The sequence below is a fragment of the Galeopterus variegatus genome, unplaced genomic scaffold (genome assembly GCF_000696425.1).
Source record: "Galeopterus variegatus unplaced genomic scaffold, G_variegatus-3.0.2 Scaffold3134, whole genome shotgun sequence".
NCBI classification, from domain to species: Eukaryota; Metazoa; Chordata; class Mammalia; order Dermoptera; family Cynocephalidae; genus Galeopterus; species Galeopterus variegatus.
Window position 1 is genome coordinate 5,824 of NW_007729245.1, and position 6,296 is coordinate 12,119.

Genomic DNA, 6,296 nt, shown 5'->3' on the forward strand with positions numbered 1-6,296 from the left:
GAAAACTTTTAGAAAGGTTAATATTTAGAAGTAAATACCCTGGACTTAAATGATGGTAAGATGAGATTTGAAATTAAATGACAGGAAATTCAAATTGACACTTAAGTCCCAGAAGCCAAGCTTATTTTTTCCCTCCATTTTTAACTTCCAGGCCTAAGATGGCATAAGATCTAAAGGATGTTGGGTTCTCTCCTGTTCTCTGGCCAAAAGTACAGGCCCTTGGTAAGGGGAGATCCCCCTTCTCAACCCATGATGAGGCTGTTTCCTTACTGTAGAACCAAGTTTCTGGAAGGAAGCAAGGCATTCTTGGGCAGGTGTGTGTGTGTACACATGCAGTATGCTATAGAAATAACAGGAGACTTGAGGTTAACAAATATGAAGTGTGGTCTCTGGTTCTTTTCATTTAATGAAATGAGGGCTTTCCTCTAGACAGCCTTTGAAGTCTCTTCCAATTTTAATATCCTGATTGAGAATATAAACATAGTTTTTCTTTTTGATTCCAGAGTTTCCTGCAGACTTGTGGTCTTCCTGAAGGCTCTCTTGAAACTGATATGTGATGTAGCAAGGGATCCGAACCTTACACCTGAGCCTGTTAAGAGTGCCCTGCTACAGGAGGCCAAAGACTGCCTGATTGTCCTGGACCACTGTTCTCAAGGACAGGTAACGGTAAGGCAGAGTCTGCAACTCAGTTTCAATTGGACCTCATTATCGTTAAGTATTTCCTATGATTAATTATAATTAACTTTTATGTGCTAGACCAAGTCTGAAAATGAACATGGAGAGTTTTAAGTCTCTACTTCTGAGCCCTCTAGCCTTCAATAGAGTTTGATCAATAGCTAATTCTTCTTTTAAAGTTATTCAGATCTGTTTAGACCAAAAGGACAAGAGAGAATGCGAAAAGCATCATGACAGTATGTAAAATTTAAGTTCTGTTCTAGTCTTCTGAATTAAAAAAATTAAATAATGGGCAATAAGCCTCAAGGAGCATTATATGTAGAGTAATTCAGACACCAGAAATGCTTCCAGTTTTTCAGGGATAAGCATCTCTTATCTATCCACATAGGAATTCTTTCTTTGGTTCCATATTCCACAGAAGTTAATTTCTCAAAGCCATAGCGTATAATAGCTATATGTGTTTTATATGTATTTGATAAACTACTGCCTCTTTTCTTACCCCATTTAGAAATCTTAATTTGAAAGACTGAAGGCAGCATGAAAAAAAATTTGTATCCTAAAAATATTTAGATAGTATGGTTTGTTGTTTTGTCAGTTTATTCAAATTATTTCATTTTAGGCTTTGAATATTGGGCAGTCCCCAAGCACTACATCTAAACTAATTTGCCTTGGTTGGAATTAAGCTGCTGCTTTATGAGCCTGCAGGACATCTGCAAGCACATTACCAGTTTCTACAGCAACACCTGTTCTGAAACTTTGGTGAACTGTACCCCAGTGTTATCCATTCCTTCCTTCTTTGAGTATAATACCAAGAAAAAAAGAAACAAGGCTTAAAAGGGGGCGGGGAAATATATCAAAACCTGTTCGCTTTCATGTTTCAGAGTCTCCTGGCCAAAATCCTCCAAAGCTGTGAAGACAGCAAGGTGGTGAACTGTATGAGAAAAGTGCAGCATGTTTCTGAAGGCACTCTCTACGATGCAATTTAAGATTTGTATTACTTTCCCAAAAGGAAAAGATTTTCTTTCTGTCCCAGATTGTATGACTGAAATTATTATTTTTTTTTTATTTTTTATTTTTTATTTTTTTGTCTTTTTGTCTTTTTCCGTGTCCGGCAATGGATCACAACCCTCAGTGTTGCCCCCGTACCGGACCGGGGACCGGCAACGGGATCGCAACCCTCGGTGCTGCTCCCGCACCTCGCTCAGCCAGTGAGCGGGAACCGGTCTGTATGTGGGATCCGAACCCTTGGGCGGGAGCGCTGCTGCGCTTCCCAAGCGGCGCACTATCCAGTGCGCCACCGGGCCGGCCCATGACTGAAATTATTTAAGGAAAATGTATTTTCACACTAAACATTGTAAGTAGAGCTTCTTTTTCCTTTTTTCTTTCCTTTTACCTCCATAGGAGGGAAAGAACAAGAAAAATTGAAGTTCCACCATTTCTAAATAAAGTTTGGGAGAAAAAAAGGACACCAAGGAATTTAGCATTTAAAATTTAGAAATATTTACACCCCCAATCTCATCCCAGCTTCAAGAACTCATCTGTTAAGCTTCTTGGGCTCAAGCTGTTACTTCAACATATATACTATAAAAATACTCTGTTCACAAATTAAGGCTTCCTTCTACTCATTCCAGATTTCTTGCCCCACTGAAGTCGCATAAATATTAAAAACATAAATATTGTGTTGCATACAACATGAAAGAGCAAAAACTGGAGGTGTGTACATGTTTAAGATAAAAAAAGAAGTTCCAAATGTTCAGTCCCATTTTGTCTGAAGGGAAATCACGTGGTTTTGGCCTTGGCCATGGGCTCTGTTTCCTGCTCAAACTCTATCTCTACATAGGCTCGTTTTCTCTTCAATGGTCCTTTCAAGGGTGTTTTGCCTTGTGTTTTGCATTAAGGGCCTTTTCTTCTTCCTCCTCATTGGATGATTTAGCATCCTGATCTTCCTCACTGCTGGCATCCAGTTTATCCATATCCTCAAAATCACTTATGCCAATCTCATCACCTGATCATCTTCCACAAATTCTCTTTTTCCCACATCTTCATCATCTTCTTTGTCGTCTTTTTCTTCAACATCTGAAGAGTCACTCTCTGCCTCCTGTTGTTCCAAGGCTTTGTCGAAGGCATGGATGGGGAAGTTGTAGATGTCGCCATATGTATCTTGCTTCAGTCTCTCCAGTAATTCCTTCTCAATGGCATTGTCCAGCTGAGCAGCTATTAATGCCTTTTCCTCTCTTCTTTTTTCCCTACGCTCCACCTTCTTACTCAAAGGAACAAGTTTCTTCTGTCGCTTTAGTGTAAGTTTTCTAATTCGAATTCGGTACTGGGTGATCTTGGTGAATCTCTGCTTGCATTTATGTCGAATGTAACGGGGCCAGTAAATTGGATTTTCATCTATTTGCTCCAGTGCTTTCTCATAGTTTTTATTGAGCCGGACCCATTCCCAGAGACGCCTAGGAAAAGCTGCTCGTTCTATAACCTTCATATACAAGTAGCACTGTCCTTTCTCTTCTTTGATAGTGGCATACTGACTTTTTGCCAGAGGACAGGACGACCGATTACATAGTCCAGTCAGGTTGTATTCATTTCTGCAAAAGCTCTGAGTCTTGGTTCTTATTTTGAAGGAACAAAATTGCTTGTTTCCTATTGTATCCCAGATAACATCATCCGACTGCATGGTGTCCGCTGTCCCTTAATTTCATTCTCATTTTTGAAGGACTGTTTTGCTGAATACAGAATTCTCTATTGACATTTTTTTTCCCCAGCATTTTGAGTATATCAACTCACTGCCTTTTATCCTACAGGGTTTCTGATGAGAAATCAATAATCTTGTCAAGGGTCACTTTTATATGATGAGCATCTACTTTTTGGTTGTTTTTAAATTTTATTTTCTTAAGAATATTCACATGACACAAAGGTGATTGTCACCCCTCGTGGCATGATGTGAGGGCCAGATTCAAACTGGCAGCATGCCCATTACCAGAAATTGCTTTTGTATCCCATGACCCCCACCCAATTATCCCAACTTACTTCCCCCTTCTTTTCCCTGCTCCCACCACTCCACTTTGTAGCTCAAGGAATGTTTTCTCCCTCGGCAAGACCAATACACTACTGTGGTATTTCTTTCCTTCCTTCTTTTCTCTTAGTTCCCCTTATGAGTGAGTACTTGTGGTATTTATCTGTCTATACTTTATTTAACTCAACATAAGTTTCTCTAGACTCATCCATGTTGTTGCAGATGCAAATCTCATTTTTTTTTTATGGCAGAGTAGTAGTCCATGGTGTGTATATGCTACAGTTTCCTTATCCAGTCATCCATCGAAGGACATTTAGGTTGGTTCCATGTCTTAACTATTGTAAACAGAAGTGCGATAAACATGAAAAGGCAGGCATCCCTTTGACATGATGATTTCCATTCTTCTGGATACATACCCAGAAGTGGGATTGCTGGATCATATGGAAGCTCTATCTGTAGTTGTTTGAGAAACCTCCATACTGTTTTCCATATTGGTTGTACTAAGTTACAGTCCCACCAACACTGTAGGAGTGTTCCCTTCTCTCCACAACCTTGCCAGCATTTGTTATTCACAGTCTTTTTGATTATAGCCAGTCTAACTGGGGTGAGGTGGTATCTCAATGTAATGCTTTAATTTGCATTTCCTGTTTACTAGTGACGGTGAGCATTTTTTCACATACCTGTTGGCCATTTGTATATCTTTCTTTGAGAAATATTTGTTGAGCTCCTGTGCCCATGTTTTAATTGGGTTATTTGCTTTTTTTTTTTTTTTTTACCATATAATGGCTTGAGTTCTATATATATTCTGTCATTTCACTCCATTGATTGTTTCTTTTGCTGTGCAGAAGCTTTTTAGTTTGATATAGTCCCATTTGTTATATTTTCTTCTGCTACTTGTGCTTCCAGACTCGTGTTCATAAAGCCTGTGCCCAGAACAAGTTCCCGAAGGCTTTTACCTATATTTCTCCTTAGTAATTATACAGTTTCAGGTCTTATACTGAAGTCTTTAATCCATTTTGAGTTGATTTTAGTGTATGGTGAGAGCCACAGATCTAGTTTCATTATTCTGCATATGGATATCCAGTTTTCCCAGCACCACTTATTGAAGAGGCAGTCTTTTCCCCAATGAAGATTTTTGTTGCCTTTGTCCAAATTCAGATGGCTGTAATCTAGAGGTGTGATTTTCGGGGGTCTAAATTCTACTTCACCAGTTTGAATGTCTATTTTTATACCAGAACCATGTTGTTTAGGTTACAATAGCTTTGTAGTATAATTTGAAGTCAGGTAGAGGTATGCCTCCAGCTTTATTTTTTTGCTGAAGATTGCTTTGGCTATTTGGGGTCCTTGCTGCTGCATATGAAAGGTAAGATTCTTTTTGCCATTTCTGTGAAGAATATCATTGGTATTTTGATGGGGATTGCACTGAATCTGTAGATCACTTTGGGTAGTATAGACATTTTCACAATGTTAATTCTTCTGATCCAAGAGCATGAAATATTTTTCCATCATTTTGTGTCTTCTTTAATTTCTTTTAGAAGTGGTTTGTAGTTTTCATTGTAGAGGTCTTTCACCTCCTTGGTTAAATTGATACTTCAGTATTTTCATTTTTTTTTGTGACAATTGTAAATGGGCTTACATTTTTTGTTTCTCTTTCTGTTAGTTCATTATTTGGGTACATAAACGAAACTGATTTGGGGGCATTTATGATGAGCCACTTCTCCCTTGCTGCTTTCATGATACTCATTGTCTTTGACTTTCAACAGCTTGAGTTATAATGTGTATTGGTATGGATCTCTAAGTTTATCCTACTTTGAGTTTATATTATGTTAGCATTATTATATATACATTACATATATATATATTATTAATATCTTATTTTATTATTATACATATAATTTATATATATATATATATATATATATTATGTGATGCTCAAATCAGGATAATTGCTATGTTCAGCATTATCAATGTAATCATATTTTGTGGCCCTTTACCAATCTATTGCTAGCCCCTCTCCACCTCCACCTTTCCCACTTCTGGTGGCCTCAGTTCTGTTCTCTTTTTTTTTGAAAGTTCAACAAGTTGTTGTGATGGTTGTATGTTTCTTTCTTAGTTTTAAATTTACTTGCTCATTTTTTATTCTCATTCATGAGTAAGGATATTAAGTATTTCTCTTTCTGTGCCTCGGGTATTTCCCTTAACACTGGTATGTACAATAAATTGGATTTCAATAAAAAAAAGAATTAAAAAAAGAATTAAAGATAAAAAAGAAAGAACAAAGCTGAAGCCATGTCATTATCTGACCTCAAAATATGCTATAAAGCTACAATAACCAAAACATTGTGGTATGGACATGTGAAAAAATGCTGAACATCACTAATCATTAGGAAATTGTAGTTCAAAGCCACAATGCCCCCTCAACTCACTCCAGATAGAGAGATTATTAACCAAACTACTAATATTAACAAATATTGGTAAGGATGCAGAGAATGAGGAAAACTTACACACTATTGGTGGCTGTGTAAATTGGTACAGGCTTTATGGACAACAGTATGGAGGGTCCAGAAAAAACAAAACAAAACAAAAAGATAGAACTACCTTATGC

At 37.6% G+C, this 6,296-nt stretch overlaps 1 pseudogene; it reads right to left on the reverse strand.

Moving 5' to 3' along the window:
• Positions 1–2,454: 2,454 nt before the first annotated feature.
• On the reverse strand, positions 2,455–3,353 carry LOC103599868 (annotated as a pseudogene).
• Positions 3,354–6,296: the final 2,943 nt, after the last annotated feature.